Source organism: Lutra lutra, chromosome 13, assembly GCF_902655055.1.
Source record: "Lutra lutra chromosome 13, mLutLut1.2, whole genome shotgun sequence".
Lineage (NCBI taxonomy): Eukaryota > Metazoa > Chordata > Mammalia > Carnivora > Mustelidae > Lutra > Lutra lutra.
The window spans coordinates 18,885,150-18,904,850 of record NC_062290.1 but is presented as its reverse complement, the minus strand read 5'-3'; the positions used below and the strand labels follow the sequence as shown (position 1 = coordinate 18,904,850).

Genomic DNA, 19,701 nt, shown 5'->3' with positions numbered 1-19,701 from the left:
AAGAGCCCCTTATGAAAGTTTTGAAAGTTTCCTTCAACAGTGTGTTCTCTACAGGTCTTTATTGTTGTATTTATCCCTAAGTATTTCATAGTTTTATGCCATTGTAAATGGTATTTTTACAAATTTAATAATCATTGGTTTATTTGTAGTGTAGAGAAATAGAATTGACTTCTGGATATTGATATTAGACCATGTTATCTGTGAACAAAGCTTTCTTCCTTTCCAGTTTGGATACCTTTTATTTCTTTTTCTTGCTTTATTGCATTGGCTAGAATTTCTAGTACATTGTGATTAGAAATGGTAAGAGAGGACACTTATCTTACTGCCGATCTTGAGGTGAATGCGGTCAGTCTTTCCCAGTAAATGTGATGTTAGCTGTAGGTTTCTCATAGGTTGTTTATCAGGTGGAGGAATTTCCCTTCTTTTTCTAGTTTGCTAAGACTTTATGAGGAATAGATGTGGAATTTTTTTCAGATACTTCTGTGTGTATTGAAATGATTTTGTTTTTATCTTTATTACCTTGTTAGGTGGCAAACTACTGATATCTACTCTGATCTTTAAATTTCCTTTCTTCTGTGCATTTGGGTTTGATTTGCTTCTTATTTTTTATTTATCTTTATTTATTCATTTTTAAGATTTTATTTGACAGAGAGAGAGGGAGAGAGCAAGCACAAGCAGGGGGAACAGCAGGCAGAGGGAGAGGGAGAAGGAGACTACCTGCTGAGCAAGGAGTTTGATGTGGGGCTCAATCCCAGGACCCTGAGGTCATGACCTGAGCCAAAGGCAGACACTTGACTAGCTGAACCACCCAGGTGCTCCTGCTCCTTATTTTTTAAAGGTAGAATCTGAGAAATTTGATTTAAGACACCCCCCCCATAGGTATTTGGTGCTATTAATTTCTCTTGAATGCTGCTTTAGTGGCATTTCACATTTAAGATGTGTTTTTATTATCATTCTGTTCCTAATACTTTCTAATTTCCCTTTTGACTTTTCTCACATGTTATTTAGAAGTATACTTTTAGTTGCAAATTTAGAGGGGGATTTTTCTAGTTACCTTTGATGTTGATATTTAATTCCATTTTAGTCAGAGAACATATTTTGAATGAATCTTTTAAACTTTACTGAGACTGGTTTTATAGCCTAGAATATGTTCTAGCTTGATAAATGTTTTGTGTGCATTTGAAAATAATGTTTATTTCATTGTTTTGGGGAAAAGTGTTCTGTAAATGTAAATTGGGTAGTAGCATTGTTCAGATGTTCTTTATCTTTTGTGCTTTCTGGTTACTTGTATTCATTTCTGAGAAAGGGATATTGAAATCTAAGTATAATTTTGGGCTTGTCTATTTCTCTTTGTAGTTTTCTTTCTTTCTTGATGGAAAGAGGGAGGGGGGGTGGTTGGGGCAGCAGGAGAGAGAGAATCTTAAGCAGGCTCCACGTGCGTCATGGAGCCCGACACGGGGCTTGATCTCACCACCCTGAGATCTGACCTGAGTTGAAATTAAGAGTTGGATGCTTAACCGACTGACCCACCCAGGTGTCCTCTTGCAGTTAATTCTCTTCTTGCTTCTGAATTTTGAAACTCTGTTATTAGGCACATAAACATTTGGGATTGCTATGTCCTTTTGATAAACCAACATTTTTATCATTATGAAACCTTTTTTATTCTTAATATTATTTAAGTATTAACTAATCTTTAAAATAAGCTTTAAAATCTATTGTGTCTTATATTCATATACCCACTATAGTTTTCTTTTCATTAGCGTTAGCATATTGTATCTTTTCTCATCCTTCTACTTATAAACCATTTTTAATCTTTATATTTGAAGTTTTTATGAAATCTGTCTTTCTCCTTTTGTTCCTTCAAATGTATATATTTTTTTATGTTTCCACTTTTCTTTCCTCTCCTAGGATGCATATTCTAAGTAACTTAGGTAACAATATTGTCCCACATATTGCTGAGGCTGTTCATTTTTTCCAGTCTTTTCTCTCTCTGTGCTTTGTTTTTGATAATTTCTATTGCTGTGTCTTCAGATTTACTTCTGTTTTCTTTTCAGTTTTTCATCTGCTGTTTTTTTCTCAATCTGTTGCATTTTTCATTTTAGATATTGTAGTTTTAATCACTAGAAGTTCCATTTGGATCTTTTTTTCTATATTCCTTTCTCTCTTCATCAAGTTTATATTTTCTTCTACACTTTTTTTTTTTTTTAAAGATTCTATTTATTTATTTGACAGAGATCACAAGTAGGCAGAGAGGCAGGCAGGGTGGTGGGGTGGGGGGAACAGGCTCCCTGCTGAGCAGAGAGGCCGATATGGGGCTCGATCCTAGGACCCTGGGATCATGACCCGAGCTGAAGGCAGAGGCTTTAACCCACTGAGCCACCCAGGCACACCTTTCTTCTACATTCTTAAGCAGACAATATATTGAAACATAATATAGGTTTTTTTAAAGAAATAACCTTGTCCCCTGGGGTGCCTGGGTGGCAGTTAGTTGGGTGTCCGACTCTTAGTTTTGCCTTAGATCGTGATCTTGCCCTGGTGGGTTTTGGCCCCCAGTCCAGCTCTGTGCTCAGCGTGGAGTCTGCTTAAGACTTTCTCTCCCCTTCTCCTACCTCCCTAACCTCCACTTGCACACTCTCTCCCTCTTTCTCTCTCTTAAATAAATAAATCTTTAAAAAGGAATAGCCTTGTTTGCTAATACCAACCTTATCATTCCTAGATCAGATTTTAATGTTTTTCCCTAGTTCTTAGGTTGTGTTTTTCTGTTTCTTTATTTGCCTAGTAGTTTTGGGTTAGATGCCAGACGTTGTGAATCTTCACATTATTGGTCGCTGGATTTTTTGGATTCCTTTGTAGTGGTGGTTTTTGCTTATCATGCAGCTGATTCACTTGGAATTAGTTTGATAACTTGTAGACTTTTAAGCTTTGCTAGGGCAAGTTTAGAGCAGCCTTTATTCTGTGGTTTCTTAAACTTCACTTCTGATGACTCAGTGACCCTTGTATTATCCTTTCTTACTGGTGGGAACATGAACATGTGTGGACCTCGGTAATTGTTTGGACTTTGCTTTCCAGTGTTTCTTTCCCAAGACTCTTGGAGGGACATCCTACTCATTTGTACATCATTACTGAGTCACGGTTCCAGGGATGCCCCTCTTTACACCTCCTGAGCTTTTCTGTCCATGCAGCTCTCTCCTTCCAGTGTTCAGTCGTGCAGATGTTAGCCTTCTCAGCTTCCCTGAGAGCGCATCTTTGTCCTTGCCATGTTGTTGTGTAGAAACTGCGTTCGGGCAGTTATCTGGAGGCGGTCTTCAGATTTATCTTGTGTTCCTGTGTTGCCTGTTATTCTAGGTCTTAAAACAATTTTTTATGTATATTTGATCATCTAATTGTTTCCTGTTATTTGTTTTTAGTGGTGAGTATACATTTAGACTTTGCTATAATCAATTAGGTTCTGAAAGCATTTGCTTTTGTTATTTTCATCTTATATATAAAAGTATTGCCAGATACCACTTTTTTTTTAATTTTAAAGACTTTATTTATTTATTAGACAGAGATCATAAGTAGGCAGAGAGGCAGGCAGAGAGAGAGGAAGGGAAGCAGACTCCCTGCCGAGCAAAGAGCCTGATGTAGGGCTTGATCCCAGGACTCTGGGATCATGACCTGAGCTGAAGGCAGCGGCTTTAACCCACTGAGCCACCCAGGTGCCCCCCAGATACCACTTTTAAAAGGAAACGGTATTTTTGTTGTTGTTGTTGTTGTTAGGTGTGTGTGGAAGGGAAAGAGTATTTTAAACTGTTCTATTCATTGGGTCCTGAACTATGTGTTTCAAATAATGAAATGTGTTAAAGATACCTCATACGAAGAATGATCTCATACCTCTTGTATGAAATGGTTGCTTGTACGAAATGATTTCCAGGCTTTCTACACTCATTAGTACTGCATTAAAGAAAGAGGCATGAAAAAATGAGGGAAAGACAGTGAGCTCTTAAGTTTCTTCTTTTTCTACTTGTCCTAATGGTAGAGCGAAGGGAGAGTTGATGTAAAAGGTTAAAACAATAGCTTGGATTTGCTTTGCTTTAGTTCAGTCATCCCATCTCTCATATATCGTATTTTGTGTTAACTGTGTTTTCTTGATGTTCTGGCACCTGAGACCTTGCTGATCCTGGAGAGATGGCACCTCCCATGGCTGGCTCATTTCTAGAGACAGAAAATGACGCTCCTGGGAGCATGCTTTTCATATGCAAACCAACCAGTCCAAAGCCCATACCTGTGGCCTGCTGGCTTTGTGGCCAACACTGGCAGGGTGCTCTCTCCTTGCCCTGGTACCACCAGGGAGCCAGGCACTGGGCGAATAGGGGTAGTCCCTACACCCCAGCATGCAGTGAGATCATTCCAACTAACTGATCCCACCTGCCTGTCCTGTGTTGCCCTCTCCTTCCTTTGAAAATCATGATAAAGGCTCCGTGCCCTGCTTCTCCTCATGCTTTCTGCCTCTTGACCGACCTGGCCCTTCCGCGTGTGGCCCTGGAAGGTGGGGCACGCCCCTCTCCTTGGGGACTGGGAGTGACCAGCTCTCTTCTCAGTGGTAATGCTCTTCTGAACTTTTTTGGTCTCGCCATACCTGTGTAGAAACAAAATCCAGGTACATTTTAAACATATTTGAAAATGACATTCGAAAGTATTGAAATTCTTTTTTTTTTTTAGAATAACCAAGCCAAAGGTACTAAAGTGTATAGGACTTGAAGCAGGGAAAAGAAGATGCCTTTCCTAACCGACCAGTGACAGGAGACAAGGGGGCAGAGCAAATAAAGGAATAGGAAGATTTGCAAAGAAAGGGCAGGATGTTTGAATTAGGGCATTTTAAGCAAAATTAAAGCTTCCTTGAAACCCCTAATAATAAACAAAACCAACGGTCGCACCCATTCTCTCCTCTAATACCCAGAAAACTAAAGATAATTATCACATTTAAGTCATGTTATTTCTACAGTAGTAAAACAGAAAATAGGTGGTGTCGAGTCGAAGAGGCGAGGAACGCGTTGGTCCGCCTTTGCCCCTGCGCTTGCTCGTGGACCCCGTCCCTCGATCGCACGCAGCGCGCAGGTGGCGAGTTCCACAGCCCCCAGGGCACCCGGCCCGCGCCGCCACTTACTGGACTCCTGGAATCGTGGTGCCGCCTTTGGTTTGGGTCCATCAGACATCCTTAGTTTCCACGAATTTTGCTGTAGAAAAATTGATTAGCGTTATCATTAGATCTGTTGGCAGTCATTAGGAAAGGAGAGCTTCCCTGACTTCTTTATACTTGCATTTTTATAATTGTGAAACACTGGATATGGTAGGGAGTAGCATGAAGCAAAAGTCAGCGGTTCTTAGTTAATTAGAGGAATAAACAATAAGGAGAGCGCAGCGAGCGAAGGGTGCTCACTGGATGCTGGTTCTCGGCCGCGCCGTAATGTTTGGATAAACACTCAAAACCGACGTGCGCTAGTTCCTCAAAGGCACGCTTTCAGGCAGATTGCGATTTGCAAGTGGCATTATAAAAATTGACCTGCAGAACTATTTCTATAAAATCCTGGCTTGTGATGGCAGTTTCTATGGTACAGATTTATTTGTGTTTTATGGAGATTTTGAATACCACACATTTAACACCTAAAAATGACACATTTTCTCGAAGCATGAAATATGTAATAAGACCAATGAAAATAAAAATTGTCCATAGAGGGCGCCTGGGTGGCTCAGTGGGTTAAGCCGCTGCCTTCGGCTCAGGTCATGATCTCGGGGTTCTGGGATCGAGTCCCGCATCGGGCTCTCTGCTCAGCAGGGAGCCTGCTTTGCTTCCCTTCCTCTCTCTCTGCCTGCCTCTCTGCCTACTTGTGATCTCTCTCTGTCAAACAAATAAATAAAATCTTTAAAAAAAAAAATCTTTAAAAAATTGTCCACAGAAAGTGAGATAAAAAAGATGGTTCTTTGAATTAGAATACCCCAGAGGAAAATACAATATTTTATTGTAGAAGGTTGGAAAACTTAGCAAGGCACTTTAGAAGGACAGAGAGCCCAGCTAATGGTGTGAATAGGACTGAAACATTTTACAAAGTAAGTTGATGATTACAGAGAGAAGAGGCTTCTCTTTAATGTGTTAAGAATTGCTTGGGATGATTATGAAATACTGAACTTCCTGGGACCCTGTTCCTGCATAATTCTGGTGCCCCTATTTATACCCCACACCTTTGAAAACCAGTGACCCTCAGGCTTCTGTTGCATGTGTGACGAAGTAATCATTTGTTTCTTCATTTTTTTCTTTTCAGTGACTATAATTAGAATACTTTTGAGCTGGGAAAAAGGGAACTCATCAAGGAACTGAGGAGTTTATCAGGGGTCTTGAACCGCTAGTTTGTGGGTTGAAATCAGTCTGCAGGTGTATTTTACTTGGCATTCTCCGTAGACCCTCTCCCACCCTCTTTTGCATTTGATTGCTTGCCTTTAGACAGGCTAAACTATCTGTTTGGCCGCAGTCCCCACTGACCCCACAGTCCCTCCCTGCCCCCATGGCTTCCTGTATGTCCCTCACTTAACTGTTTGTTAATAGTATTAGATTGCCAGTGACCCTAGGGGAACTTGGGGTGGCAGACATCGTAGCCAAGAAATAATGGCCCAGTTAAAAAAAAAAAATCCCTAACCCTAGCAAATAATTTAACCCAAGTTGGTTCCTTAAAAATATTTATCAGTCTTTCATATAATTAATCATTCTCACATTGGGTCAGTTCCATAACCTCCGGAGGAAGCTCTAAATTTTTCCAGCTTAGTGAACAGGCCAGAGTCATCCACAGTTTTGCACATTCATTGTTTCAGCTGTGTACTTTATGCCTTGGAGCTATAGCTACACTTTTGTCATTACATTTTCCTTGGTGAGCTATTATTAATTAATTCTTATTAAAGATTAATGCGAAACTTTATTCTCTTTGTATTGGCAGTAGGATATGATGGAGACACAGCCCGTAACTGATTGTGGGAAGGGTAGATCAGTACACAAGAGCTGTAAATTTTGGCCCTCAGAGGAATTTGAGAAACAGCGAGGAAGAAGTCACAGCAGCATTTACTGAGAATTTATGATGCTCCGGATACTGAGCTAAATACAGTTGTTGGTACTTTTCACCTCCTGATTAGCTTATCAGTTGGTAGCTGCACTACTGTTCCCGTTACAAACACGAGGCAATGGATGCTCAGAAGTATTAGGTAATTTGTCCACATCGCCTTCATAAAGGCAAGACTGGTCATTCGGGAGACCCCTTGTGAAGTTAACCGTAGCCTCATAATACCGGTTTCGATCTTGTTAGAACACGCTTGCCATTGAAGATGCGGCTTTTCTACAGGATACTGCCCGTGTAAGATGCCGTGTGACTGATCTGTCACCGAGGCAGTGCAGTCAGCAGAGATGCATCGGGGCACCGAGAACGTCTTTAAGCAGGTTCTGCCCTCTCTCGTTCTGAGCGGACTTTGTCTCCGGGCTCCTGCGTTTGCTCCCTGCAGCAGGAGCTCATGTGCACGGCGCCTCCTTTATCCTGTGATGGCAGGGCCGGCCTAGCAAGCTGCTGTCCCTGCTGCCTGCGGCCTCCTCCTTCCTCACCGCTTTAGCTTGCAGATAGCTGACCTTCCTTTCATTCAACTTACTCATGAAATCCCATTGCTTCTGTGAATCTGACCTAGTTGGAAAAGAACAAGCAAATTCCCCACGCTCTTCCCTGCCGTCGGAGCGTTCGCTTCTCGTTAATTGCTTCCCATGCAAGAGTGACTCTGCCCCTTCCTGTGTGCAGTGCAAATGGCTACATGATGCGTGCCTCCAGGGACAGGGACAGGGGCCTTATCCGTCATGGATAGCATTGTGATTCTTAGTTTCACACCACCAGCATTTATTTCGTCCTGTCCACAGCTGTACTCTCAAATGCCGTTAGTGTATGGACTGTCATGTCGTCCTCATTCACAGCACTGCGTCGGAACGTTCTTGTGCTTGGGTATGAGTGACACCCATGCTGTTCCCTGGGCCTGTCCAGTGAGGCCACCTCGGAAATGTCTGTGCCTGTGTCAAAAGCCAGAATACATGTTCCCTCCCGCTGTGACTCTTTGTGTCATGCCCATTTCCTCCAGCTGCTGAGGTGTGATTCAGTTGTCTCACAGCTGCCTCATCTGCTCTCCTTGTCCTTGTGTCCCTGGTGTCCAGTGGAGGAAATGTTGAATACACTCGAGCGCATCTTGTGTTGGGGAGAGACGGCCCCCTGTGCCTCCATACACCGATGTTCGCGCACATTCTCTTTCTCTGGCTGGGAGCTGAGGGAGAGCCTGTTTTCCTTCCTCACCTTGTGTGGGTCTGTTCTCATGACGGGTTGGGAGAGGTTGAAAACCAGAACTTAAAATTCTGAGAAAAGCCTCCACAACTGAGCGGCGCTGGTCCGAGAGGGTTACAGTGCCTGCTCTGGAAATTGATCTTCTCATAGGAAGGAAGGCTCTCAGAATAAGGAATCCTCATCCTAAAAGGAAAGCATTAATCTTCTGGAGTTTGAAACCATTTTCTCAGCTCTTCCTGCATTCCAAGGATGTGAGAGAGGAAGCTGGGTGTTTGTCATCTGTAACAGATCACGACAGGGTCATAGCGGGATGCTGGGGCTCTAGCTTTGCACAAAGAATCAACAGCTTCTTCCTAGTGATTACCTTCAGATTCCCTGTCTTTGAGGACTATATATTTCTCTTTCCGTTTTGGGTCTTGTAGGTTTCAGATAGAATGGCGCTGGCTTTCAGTCTAAAACAGTAATATTACCTAGCTTTTATCAGATTGTTGGGAGGGTGGCAAGAGTTAACATAAGTAAAGCACTTTAGAACAAAGCCTGGGAAACAGATTGTGCCCAATACACATATTACTCTTGTTACTGTTTGACGTGTGTGTTCTTTTTTAATTTGTATTTTTCATTGAAGTACAGTTGACATACAGCATTGTCATAGTTTCAGGTGTACAATGTAGTGATTCGAGGTTTATATACATTACAAAATAATGGCCACCGTAAGTCTCGTTACCGTCTGTCACCAAAGTTATTACAATGTTATTGACTCCTGTTGTTATTAGTATGGAAGAGTGAAAAAATGATAACCTTGGGTTAAAAAAAAGGGGGAATTAAAAACATCTCACATGAAGGACTTTATTTATCCTGGATGTGGCTTATTTGTGGATCAGCTGACAGTGGTAGCTCAGGAATCATCATCATCAGAAGAGAAGCATCACATCTTGGCTTGGAGTACAAACGGATCGCTGCCCTCAGTATGTCAAACAGCAAATCCAAACCAAAAATTCTACTGAATAGTTTAGGCAAAGTTACTATTAGCCAGTGCTTCCTTTATGTCCTATAATTCTAAAGGATTAGATTTAATGACCCTGTAAATCTAAAGGTTTATAATTCCCATAAAAAGAATTTAATCCATAAAATTCTTCTAAGTGATTTGAGGGAGGCAAATTAAATACCTGTTTTTATTGTTTCGTATTTACTCTAGTCGAACTTTTGGTGAGTTTTTTTTTGAGAATTTTTCTTTTCCCGAAGTATCAAGCAAAATTCTTAAACGGTTTAACAACCTTTGCATTAACAGAATTTGCCATTTCCAGTTACTCACATTTGCTTTACATCTGAATAGAAACGGAGCACGACAACTGTTTTTCACTGATCACTTGAGGGGGCAGAAAGACTGCAGAAAATCTCCCTGTCTCCTGGGCGCTTACCTTGGAGCAGTGACCGCGGATTTTGAACATTTCCAGTGTTGCTGGTGGAAAGTGTGCCATGCCAGTATCTAAAACTCTTTCAGCCTTTCTCTCTTGCCAGCTCTCGCTGTGGTTCTGCAGGAGGAACCTGATGGTTTAGCAGAACTCGTGCCTTGGTCAGGACCGGATTTCATAGAAAGCGAGCATGGTAACCCAGAGTGCTAACGGCAGTTTTCTCTGGACACGGCTGTTGCCTTCCTTACAACGGCCTTGTTACCGTCTTGGTGGTTAGCCCGGGAAGGACCGAGGGCATTTTGTCAGCCTCATCTCACTGTGGCGAGAATCAAGGCCTTGTTGCCAGGCCCGGTTTTGCCAGCAGCCGGCCCTGGATTTAGGCTGGTCTCTTGATAGCTCTGGGCCTCAGGTTCTATGTCTGTAGTAAATGAGGAGTTTGAGGTGGAGGATCTGGAGAGCCTTTTGGAGCTCCAGAGTCTAAAATTTTGTTACCATTACCTCTAACATTTCTGTGGAATATGACTCACTTTCCTGAGTGCTGGTGTGAGTTCATTAGGATTTGATGTTAACGTCCAGGAAATTCTGAGATTTTCTGGGGGATGTCACACAGCTGGTAACAGCGTTAGTGAGCCCGACTCTTGCTATCATTCTCCGGTTGTCCCAAGCATCGGGATGCTTCTGGAACACGATGTGAATATCCTCATGCCCTCAGTTCTGTTTCGTACATGCTCCTGGGATGGCATGGCGGCCACACGGCCAGTGCATTAGAAACACCTCCCTTTCCTTGGACATTTCCCGAATGAAAGGAAGATGACTTCCCGTTAACCGGAATTCTCTAAAACCATCTGGCATGTGGCTGAGCTGAATGAATTAGGAAAAAATAATTCTAAAGAGGATGGGAATGGAGTTACAGTGGCTCTTTCAACAAAAGCCAGCAGAACTGTCTCCATGATGTTACCATTGGCTGGTATCAAAGGCGAGCAAAGGATAAAAGGGGACTTTCCAAATCACACGATCAGCCCAGGTGACGAGGACGTGGAACCATTTTCATTATGTCGTTTCCAAGACATCTTAAACCCTTTCCTGGAGGAAAGCATGATGTCTAGTGCCACTCAATTAAGTAGGACACAAAAGACTGGTGAACAGATTTTTTAGTTTGATGAGAAGGGAGAATTGAATGTTTGTGACACTGAGGGACAGTGACAGTTGACTGGGCCATTTTGCAGTGGGCTCGTGCTGGGGGAGCAGTGATGGCAGGGGCCAAGCTGGGTTTTGAGGAAGGGGCTGTGTCACTGCTGGTCCTAAGCTCGGTTGCTGCCATTGTCATGACCGTTGTCATCGTTGCTTTTTTCTGTCCCCGGGCCAGCCAGCTGTAGCCATCAAGTTCCTTCATTTTGATAGCTGCAACATTTATTATCTGTTCAAACACAGGCAGATTAAGTTCTGTAAGAGGATTACTTTCCTAAACAAAGCAGTCACACATGAACTCTCTGCTCATATTTTGTTTTTGTTTTAAGAGAAGAAAAGAAGGCCTGCTGCTGGGTGGAGGTGTGCAAGGGTGTATAGAGGGGTAGGGAGGCTGGGGTCACTGCCCCGGGAAGCAGTTCGGAATCCGAAAGGCAGGGCTCGTCTGCATTAGGTCGCACTGAGAGAACGGGCAGAGGGGAGACAGGCCTCTCTACCTCGAGGGTTTTTAGTCTCATTGACACCGGCTTCTGGACCTTGCCGTAAAAACAATGAACTATTTTCAAAGCATACAGATTTTTTTTTTTCATATCATAAACATGGAAATAACAAAAAACACCCAGAGGTGATTTTGTTGAGAGGCAGCAGGGAATAATTGGGGGTTCTGGCACTTGGACACACATCAGAGGCATCTCAAGAACTTGCCAAAATACACTTGTCCCCACACCTCCAGGGCTGAGCCCCGCTGTGCGCACACTTCCCCAGGCTGGGGTGAGGGCGGGTCTCCGAGCAGCAGTGGGGGAGGGCCCTGCCGCACCTGCCCTCCCTCACCCGACCTCCTGCCATGTCATTAGCAGTGATGTCCAGCTGCTAGGATGAGCGGCCATGATCTTGCAGCTGTTGTTGGCGTATGTGATTTTGTCCCTAGCCGACGTTAATATTTTTTTCATGTTTATTAAAACCCCTCTCTAGTGAATTACAGGGAATTGCTCACTTTGATAGGGCTCTTAAAAATACACTTCATATTTCTCTCCTTGCCCTCTTGGAAGTGTTTTTCATGGTCTCCCATTCTCAATTTTGTCTTTTGGTTTGAGTCACTAGTGTGACATCTGATATTTTGTTTTTGGTCATTACTTATTGATAGACAATTCTTAGACACTCACCTGTGAATTATTAAGCAATAATACATGAAGTGAAACACATGTTGAGTTGATACTAGTCCAGTGACACCTTTCTGATTTAGCATGGTAAACTGACTTTGGAAGACATTACGTAATTTCAGTACATATGTAATTAATGGGTATTTTGTATTGAAATTTGATAAATAACTTCAAGAATAGCTTTGTAAAAGATAAAAATTAGTTTAGTTTTTTTCTGTAATCTTAATTTTCATTCCCTGTTTTAAGTCAGCCATTTGAAAATGTTAAGAGCCCTTTGGAATAAAGGTAAAACATTTGTAAATTGCTAATATACCTGTTTTCTGTTTTACTCTTTATATGCCTCTGGCATTTTTGTTATAGAACCACTAAAAGTTGGGAGAAGGGAAGAGAATCTTTTTTTAGAAAACAAATATCTTCTGCTGTGCTGTTTTTATTTTCACTTTGGACCTGACATATGCCAGAAAAGTTCTTTGAAATGCATCTTATGAGGTTTCTTTATTTTCTTTGCTGTTTTCTAGAACTGTTAGGTCACATTCTATCCCAGAGTAACTTTTAGAACAACAGCAGCAATAACTTCTTCTTAAACATAAAGATGAGTCTATTTCCCGCTTAGATGCAACCCACCTGTAGGCATATGTTTCTGCTTTATTAAGTGGGGTAGAGGAATGCAGAATCCAGATACTACCTAATTTCAGCCTCTCCAAGAGACTTTTTAACAAATAGGATATTGGGCATATTTGTGTTTTGTCTTATTGCCCACTGTCACTGATCACTGATTAACCTACTGATCATTCAAGGCCTTTGGGCAGGTAGCTAGAAGGAGTAGGGATGAGGAGCAGAGCTTCTTTGTGATGTGAGGACCAGAGATCAGCCTGCAATGAATGTCCTCCAGCTTAGCCTGGACCAGTAGACCTGCTTTGTGTCGAATTGATCCTTCGGGAAGAATGAATGCTCAAAGAGCTTATTTAGGAAGCTATGAGATCACTTTCTTTGAGATCACTCAGAACTTTTGGATCTGGTGACTCGTGGAGGCAAGCCCCTTTATAGTCTTTGCCATGAATTGAATGTGGGGAATCATGAGGGCAGGTGGTGGAAAGGTTCTTGGAGTTCATCTTTGCAGCCGAACCCTTTTGAAGGAGCCCTTTCTCTGGTGTCCGGGTGAGGGATTGTGAACAGACGAAGAAATTGACCATCTACATGAGAACATTTTACATAAATACACTGTATAGCAAGAGATACTCTGTCATGTATAACTTGTAAAATGACTGTGAAGGTTATTTGTGAAAGATGAGTGTAAGCGTGTCGTCAGCAATGGCCAATGGATTAAAATAAATGAATGGAGATGATTCTAGTTGACTGTAGTCATGGTTGACTATATTCAGCTTTTATATTTTGTACATGTTCCTTAAATAAAGTATACTGCAGTGAAGACAGAGGATATGAATCTTGCCCTCAACAGTGCTTTTCATCTTATCCAAGAATGCAGATTTTTTCCCAAGTGAAAAGAGTTGTTTTATAGCCTCTTTTTAACATAATACAGGTGCTTCCAGCGACAACACAGCAGTTTTCGTAGCTGCCCATTATTCTGTTTTATGGATGAGATCTGATGTTTTGCACTGAGGCCCTTCGTACTGATTGGCTTAGGTATTTCCAGTTTCTACCAGTTATGTTCTAACTTTACTTTTTTTCCCAGCCAGGGAAAGAACATTGCATTGACTATCCCTGTACATACATCTTTAAAAAAAAAAAATTTTTTTTTTTTTTTTATAGATTTCATGTGTTTATTTGAGAGACAAGGAGGGCATGATCCGGGGTTGAGCCAGGCAGAGAGGAGTGGAGGGGCAGAAGGTGAAGCAGACTCCCTGAGATCATGACCTGAGCTGAATTAAGTCAGATGCTTAACCAACTGAGGCACCCAGGCGCCCCTGTACATACATCTTTTGATACTAGTTAACTGGTTCTTTTATTTAAAAAAAAAAAGAAAAGAAAAAGTATATTTATTTAGTGAAAAACAAGTGCAGGGTAAGCACATGGTAGAAAATTTCAAATAGCACGATGCATAAAATGAGAGGAAAAGCCTGCCTTTCCTTTCCCCATCTCCTCCCTGGAGAGAACCACGTCTAAACGTTTTCTCATATATCTGTACAAACATTTTTTGTTTTTATTGCATGAGAAGGAAGACACTGAAATAACCCAAGATGTGGAATGGTTGGACAGGAAGGTGGAGAAGTAGCCCGGGAGTGTCGCTGGGTGCCTCATGGGGCATGCATGCCAGAGCCAGTGGCTGCTGGTGTGGGTTTAAAAGATGGAATTTAAATATGTTGTCATGTTTTCCTGGATCGTGTAGGGAAAGCCATCAAGTGTGGAGGCATGGGCACAAATCAGGAGCACATCAGCACAGAGAACGTGTGAGCAAGCTTATCCTACTACAGACAAGGGATGATGTAGTTCCCCGAAGTGGGAAATTCCTCTTGTAAGGAACTGGGAATTTGGTGACGAGTTTAGATCTGACCAACACATGGATATGAGCTTAATGGGATTGTTTATTCTTGTCTACGGAGGAGCATTGTCTCAGGATGGGAACCTGGTGAGAACATTACATTATGTAGTTTACAACAGATACGATGAGGTTTTTTTAATATGGGAAGAGCCAGGGTCAGGAGGAAGGTCCATCTGTAAGAAATAAGGAAGAAGTGATGGGGAGAGGGTGGTTTTACACCAGATGGGGTAAGACGTGGCCACAGGAAGCTGGAGGCTAGTTTCTTCCTAGAGTCCAAGACAAAAAACAGATTGTAGGGAATCTAAGAGGGAATTGAAAAACAGGATTCTGAACCAAGGCAGAACTTTCTTCAGGTTTGAATATGAACAAAGATAGAGAAACTCGGCAAAAGTTTCCTGTCCACAAGGAGAATTGGCGTGTGACTCTCTTAGTGTTTTTCTTTAAAAAGAAAGTGATGCTCCAGCTCTGTTGGCTCTGGTGGTCTTAGCCCTCCACGTTCCCTACGGTTGGAATAGCAGCCTTCCCCTCTAGTAGGTCACCTAAACCCACTTCCCCGGGGCTGTGTCCTGGGCCAAGAGATTGGTGCCGGCCCTGCCCCAGCTCCCATCATCCCCTCTTTTCCTCAGATAGCGAGAGGCCCGCATTGCTGCTGACGCGGGGTGTGGTCCATCCTGACATCAGGCTCTTGTACCCTGCTGGGAGCCCCCTACTCACCCTCTGCCCAGGAGACTCTAAGCCTGTGTCTTTCCCTAGAGTTTCAGAATTTGAATTCAGTCTGGTTCCCACTGTGGGATACTGCCATGACCACCCACCACACTCCCCTGTAGGCTCTGAGCCCCCTCGTGCTGCTTTTCTCTTTCTTGTTTCTATCTCACCCTTAAGCCCCCCTCACCCGCCATGCCTGGGTGAAGCTATCCTGACCTGTTCCCTTCAGGCCTTCACTTCCAGACTCCAGGCTTATGGCCATTATTCTGCGGCCGGGTGCCACCCATGCCTGTGCCTGGACTCATGCAGAGCCGGGCTCCAGCCCTAGATTTGCCCCTTAGTAGTTCTGCAGGCTCGGCCACCAATATCCTTATTTACTAGTTAACAATAAGAATTTCTGTCTGCATGTCTGTCCCCTCGTTCCAAGAAGATGGCTGCTAGAGTAAATCTGGGGTCCATGTCAGACCCAGGCTTCCAACCATAGGGGCAGTGTGCTTGGGGTCACCCTGGGGGCACCTTGAGGAGGTTCTAGCTTTCAGGGGAGGTGTGCCATCTGTGTCAGGACATGTGGGCAGAGGAACATGGGCCCATTTCCGATACAAACCCCAGATGGGAAGTGTTGAGGCAGCTGCATTTGGGATCTGGCTCAGCCTGGCCTCTCTCTGTCCTGGACCCCGGGGTCAGTTGCTGCGGTGTTTTTCGTTTTCAGGTTGGGTAACGAGTTTCCCAGAGAGTGCATGCTAGAGATAATAAAACTTAACCACCCAGGGGCACCTGGGTGGCTCAGTCGGTTACGTGTGTGACTCTTGATTTTGGTTCAGGTCATGATCTCGTGGGTCATGGAGCCTGCTTCAGATTCTCTCTCTACTCTCTTCCCTGCCCTCCCCTCTAAAAAAATAAAGTAAAATAAAAATCTTTAAAAAAAGAAAAAGACAAGTACTGCCAGGGTCACCAAGGATGAATGGCACAGTTGGGGCCTGACATACGGATGCTTAGTAATCCGTAGCGGTGGCCTCCTCTTTGCTGTGTCTGGCCCACTTGTTAGGACCCTGTGCTGATTCTTACATCCGTGGGGACTGAGCCACAGCTCGGAGACGGCTGGGGGTTGCTGGGTCAAGTTGCACACCTGGTGGGACCCCAACGCAGCCGCCCCATTTCCAGACCTTCACCTGGAGTCTGCTTGAGGTTCTCTCCTTCTGTCCCTCCCCCTCACTCACTGTTGTGCTCTCACTCTCTCTCAAATAAATAAATGTTTTTAAAAAATATTTTATTTATTTATTTGACAGAGATCACAAGTAGGCAGAGAAGCAGGCAGAGAGAGAGAGGGCGAAACAGGCCCCCTGCTGAGCAGAGAGCCTGATGCAGGGCTCGATCCCAGGACCCTGAGATCATGACCTGAGCCGAATGCAGAGGCTTTAACCCACTGAGCCACCCAGGTGCCCCTCAAATAAATAAATCTTAAAAAAAATAACTAGTTGTCAGTATTGATTATGTTTTATTATAATAATGTCTTCTGGGGATTTAACATCGGTACTGTTTTATTTATTATTCATACTCTCTGATCAACCTCTTAATTTATTAAAAAACATCTTTTACATCAAAAAGTGACCACCTGCCATTTTGAATTGCTACTGTTTTGATAGTTTCAGGACCGTTCAGAAATGAGTATGAACAAAAACAGGAGCCGACACCTTCCAGCACTTTCTCTGTGCTAGATACTCTTCTAGGCGCGTTCGCATGGGTTCACTTTTTCATCCTCGATAACTCCTCCGTGAAGTAATGCACTCTTGGGCACAGATGGGGCACAAAGAGGCCTGGAGAACTGAAGTCACTTGCTCAAGTTCACACAGCTGTTCAGCAACAGAGCTGGGCTCTGAACCCAGGCATTCTGGCTCTGGTGTCCGTGTTCTGGATTCTTTTTTTTTTTTTTTTTTTAAAGATTTTATTTATTTATTTGACAGAGAGAAATCACAAGTAGGCAGAGAGGCAGGCAGAGAGAGAGGAGGAAGCAGGCTCCCTGCTGAGCAGAGAGCCCGATGTGGGGCTCGAACCCAGGACCTGGGATCATGACCTGAGCCGAAGGCAGCGGCTTAACCCACTCAGGTGCCCCCGTGTTCTGGATTCTTGCTCCTTACATGGTCCTGCAGGATTGGCGTCACCTGGGAGCTGGTCAGACCCCCAGAATTTCAGGCTCTAACCTGGGATTGTGGAATCAGAATGCAAATGTTCTGTGAACATTCCCAGATGCTGTAGGTACACGGTCAAGCTTGAGAAGCTCTGCTCCAAGCCACTCTGCCTGCCAGTTTCCCCAGGCATGAGAACTCCGTACTGGGGAACACTGTGTGTGGGGGGGAGGGAGGGAGGAATAAATGGTTAAACACGTATAAGCCACGTGGTATGTGCCGACTCCCTGCTCTTCTGCCGTCAGCATTTCAGAACCCTTCCCACATGTCCTCACAATGTTCACACACTTGCGTCTCTTGTCTTTTTCTCTGTCTCTCTCTCACACACGTCCACTCATGTTTGACTTCTTGTGAGGGTTAGTAACTTTGGAGAAGACAGGGCGACAGCCCTGGCAGAGGGCAGCGTCACATCTCAGGCCTGCGGCATTTTGCACATTGTTTCTTCTTTCACGGTGAGATGCTCCCCAAAGCTTGTGCTCCCTGCCCGGGGCCCCCTGCTGCACAGAAGTCCCCACAGGCCACTCTTCTCCCTTCCCCCCAATTCCAGTAAATAAATTTCTTCCTTGTTACATAAGTAATTATAATCCAAATGTAATCACATCATAGATACAGAAGAAGCAGCCAACCGGCCTCGGGGGAGTTGGCCAACTTGAAGGACAAGAATGAGGGAGATTTTTGCCAGGCAGAGAACTGGAGTGTTCTGGAAGGTCTGGAGTGGGGGAGAGGGGGCGCTGATGTTGGGGTCCAGCCAGGAGGGTATGCAGGGGCACAGGAAAGGGCAGGCAGGTGAAAAACCTGGAGACCCAAAAGGACATTGCTCGTTCCTGGGGAGGGGGGTGCTGGGGGGAGCCTGGAGCGTGGCCAGCGTGCAGGCCAAGATGCGGCCGAGGCTGCAAAGCGAACAAGTGACTTCAAGGCTTTAGTTACCGGGTTGTCGTTACGGAATTTTTCTGTGAGGCAGCCGGTCTGTTCACGGCTTTACAGGCATTTCATCTGCACAAACGCCCTTAGAGGTAGGCATCGTTACCACCTCTTACTGTGCAGCTGATGAAAGTGAAAGTGTCAGCTGAAGGTAACTTGCCCCGAGGCGTACCGATGCTTCTGGTGCCTGCATGGGTCTGTCCCGAGAACCCCGGCTTTGACTCCGTCTGCTTCCCAGTGTGGGACCAGCAGTCTGTTTAGCAAGTACTCTATTGTTATTATTTTAAATTTATTTATTTTTTTAAAGATTTTGTTTATTGATTTGGCAGGAAAAGAGAGAGCACAAGCAGGGGGAGCAGCAGAGGGAGAGGCAAAAGCAGGCTCCCCACCAAGCAAGGAGCCTGACTCGGGATTCGATCCCAGCACCCTAGAATCACGACCTGAGCCAAAGGCAGACACTTATCAACCGAACCCCCCAGGCGCCCTAGAAAGTACTTTAAGAGCCATCGTAAATATGTTGCTAATGTGTAAAACGAATGCAGCTAACACCAGTGCAGAACACATTTTAATTTTTCCTTCGACCCAGAGTCATTTCAAGGGACTGGTTTTCCAGCCGCCCTTTGGTGTGGAGTCCATGGCTTCCTAGGCCCAGGGTTGGTATACAAGGGTTTGGGGTTCAGGCCCTGAACAACAGTGCAGCATGACCTGTCTTTGATGAGGGCTTCTCTGCCTAGGTAATTTGGGGGCCTCCCTAAAATGTGGAATCATCAGAAAAAGAAAACACATGATTCCTAGAGGTGGGAAGGAAATTTGTTCTGCTTCTCCTAAATCCTTCACCAACATAGTTATGGTTCTTAGCGATGACTGTTTCGGTTGGGGCTGTGATACTATCTTGTCTTAACTAAGAAATGCCTTCTCTCGGTAGGTAGATTAGTAATAAGGGATATTTGACTCACCTTGAAATTTCTAAGAACCCTGGTATTTTGGACCCATCAGGCTCTTTAATACAGATTTTGTTTCCTTGAGTTTCTGTGCTTCTCCCTTTGAGCACTGCCAGGTGGCTGCATGGTTGTTATTCTGTTTTTCCCTTCTCTGCATCAGTTAACCTCCCATCTAATTATTGTTGTTGTTGTTTTTAAGACTTTATTTTTAATTAGCCTCTACACCCGACGTGGGGCTCGGACTCACAACCCTTTAAGATCAGGAGTCGCATATCCACTGACTGAGCCTGCCACAGGTGCCCCTTTAATATTTTGTTCTGTGAACTGGTCCGGGGTTTCTAACCCTCCTCTGCACTGGACT

At 44.0% G+C, this 19,701-nt stretch overlaps 1 protein-coding gene across 1 annotated transcript in view; it reads left to right on the top strand.

The window, feature by feature from the left end:
* The window catches only part of LOC125083151 (guanine nucleotide-binding protein G(q) subunit alpha), a 311,678-nt gene that overhangs the window by 63,883 nt on the left and 228,094 nt on the right, over positions 1-19,701 (top strand). The window lies entirely within an intron of this gene.